At 37.5% G+C, this 2,880-nt stretch overlaps 1 pseudogene; it reads right to left on the bottom strand.

Moving 5' to 3' along the window:
- Window positions 1–1,740: 1,740 nt before the first annotated feature.
- On the bottom strand, window positions 1,741–2,275 carry LOC148020109 (ruBisCO large subunit-binding protein subunit beta, chloroplastic pseudogene; annotated as a pseudogene).
- Between the last annotated feature and the right edge of the window lie 605 nt (window positions 2,276–2,880).

The raw sequence follows: 2,880 nt of genomic DNA, 5'->3' as shown, positions 1-2,880 counted from the left end.
TCATACTTGTAGGTTCTGCTTAACCATCTGACCAATAGATAATAAATTCTTGGTGATTGACGAAGCATGCAAGACATCATGCAATTTCTTGTTTTTACCATCAATGCATAACCAAAGGAACAATCTCTATGTGTGCTATGTCATGCTGAGAATCATCTCCAATGCATACATAGCCACCATTAGCACTTGTTTTTAGCTCATCAAACCACTCACCATGTGGTGTTATGTGGTTTGAGGCACTAGAATCTATATACTAGATATAATTAGACTTTTCTTGCAGCTTACCCTTGTTCTGCACATAAGTCATATCAAACAGTCTCTCACTAGTCTTAGGCCTTGCATGACTAGATAATGCATAGTGATCCTGCTTTCTACCCTTCTAATTAGCCTACTTTTTCTAGCACTCTTTTGCAACGTGGCCATGCTTGCCATAGTAATGGAAATCTTTATCCTTGTTTGAATTCTCATGAGTAGTTTGAGTGTGCTAGGATCCTTTGCCCTAGACTGAGATCTCCCCCTCACATGGGAGTATCCACCATCTCTACTAGCAAATCCTTGCTAGCTCTACATATGCTGAGATGCATGATGTTGGGTTTTCCTACCATAACTAGAATCTCTACCACAATGACCATGGCCTCAATGATTAGAGTAAAAAGTTTCATCTCTATTCTCAGAGCTCCTCAAGCTCGTAGTCAAACCCAATTTCATTTCTTCATGGATAAACAAGGATGCCAATTCATTATCTACATGGCCATTGCATCTATAATGCAACAATGAGAGCCAATGCAAGACTCCATAAACACGTTACAGCCAACCACATTGTGCCTTCAACTGTTTAGGAGTTGGATTTTTGTCTAGAAGCTTAGATTTAGCTTCATCACCAGTCACAAGATCCCAATAGCCTTTCTTGATGAGAAAGTTCTCCATGTGGAATTTCCAAATAGCATAATTGTTGTTATCCAACTTCTCACCCACTACTCGAGTGATGTTATCAATCTTATTAGCATTTTCCATCTCTACAACTCTATGTATTCAATGCACTCTTAACATAAATAGTGTTTAACTCCTTGCAAATCAAGCACACCTTGCACAAACCAATGTCTACTACTGACCACTATATATACAAGACAATTTGAGTCCAAAAAGTTTATAATAGTAAATTGAATGCAAAAAGCACTAATTTCTCAGCTCAAAAACATCGCAAACATCTCCAAACATATGCCATAACAATCATGTATAGTTGCTTGCCAAGTAGGTTTCATATTCTACATAAAGAACATGTAGGTATATATAGACAACAGCCTGAAAATTTCAACACCATAAACTTTGCATAAACAATTGCATTATCCAGTTTAGAGCTCAGATAGCTCCAACAACAACCAGTAAATTTCTACTCTGTCTTGTAGCGAATTCAACATACATCTCCAAAAAAGAAATTCATCTAATAGGCCAACTAGGTTCATTTCATAATTTGGTAGTTTAAATTGACCAATCCCAAATGCAATATTAGCTTCAACTATATGCATGATAACCTAGTGATCTGGATTTTGAAATACAAAACTTTTACTTGTCCAAATCTCTCAAAATCTTGATTGCTTAAACATACACTACAATCAATAACATCCTTCTATTGTGCAAGCAATATATGTTGGTTTTGGTCATTCTATGTTGCATAGATAATAAGAGAAAATTCCTCTAAAAGAGTGCATCATCAAGGTTGTAGTAATATGCATCAGAGGATCAGCAAGCCCAGCTTCCACTATTGGTAGTACACATGCCATAATTAACTCCATATCCAGAGTTATCCATAGGATTACCAATAGGTGCAGCAATTTCAAGCTCTTTAATGTCTACCACCACTGCATCAAATGTCAAGAAAGTTTTGGCACAACTAACCCAGCATGTTTTAGGTAGTACCTCACTACCTTTGTGGGATCAATGATTTTAGGAGCCATGAGATCTTCACACTTTCTCATTCTAGCATTGTAGCCAAATTTGAAATTATCATTTGATAGAAATTTCTCAACTATTACACTACCATGACCCTTACATTCTTGGCAATGAGTTTTAGCGGATAGCTTAAAGCTCTCTTCATCACAATATGTGCACCAACCTGTTGCTTATGGTTTTCAAGGGTTTCTTTAATAACATCCACCAACAACAATAATGCCTTCTTCAATAGTAGCTTTTGTTGCATTCAAAACATCCTCTACTCTTTAACTTTTTTCTCTTTCAACTCAATTTCTATTTGAGCCCCTTGAGACATCAAGGCCAATCACAAATAAAGAAACAATTGGAGGAGGCGCTACTATGGCTTTGGCCTCAACTCAACATCACGTGATTTTTTTCACATATCTAAAAACAAGTCGGCAAGATCTCTCACAAAGACAACCTAGGTTAAGCTACTTGATCACAGCACCTTTGCCAAGTTAGGATCACTTTCCAAAGCAACCAATCATGTGCATAAGAACTCGAGCTATTTTTGTTTTAGCGAGACTCTTCTACTATTGATTGCCATGGTTGCATTCAGTCTCATATCAAATCTTGTATCGCTTTTCCTACTCTGTGGTCTCCTTGGAGCCTGGATCTACATGTACCTCATCCAAACAAGACCATTGGTCTTATTCAATAGAACCTTGAATGAGAGAGAGAGGTTGCTACTTTAATAGGAGTACTAACTGTTGTGATAGTATTCTTGATGAATGTTGGATCTGTGATCATCTTTGCGCTCTGATACCATGTTCAGGTAGAGGGAGAGAGAGACATGGGGCAATCAGCTCAGAGAGCAGCAATATACTCTCTTCTTATCTTCTGTTATTCATCACACACACTAAGTCAAAGTACAACTCAACTAGGTCTAGAGTGACCATGCCTTCTAAC

Source organism: Lygodium microphyllum, chromosome 19 (genome assembly GCF_053477565.2).
Source record: "Lygodium microphyllum isolate KBCC chromosome 19, Lygodium_microphyllum_v1.1.10, whole genome shotgun sequence".
Taxonomy (NCBI): Eukaryota; Viridiplantae; Streptophyta; class Polypodiopsida; order Schizaeales; family Lygodiaceae; genus Lygodium; species Lygodium microphyllum.
Note: the sequence above shows the minus strand (reverse complement) of the source record. Positions and strands in the feature narration are given on the sequence as shown.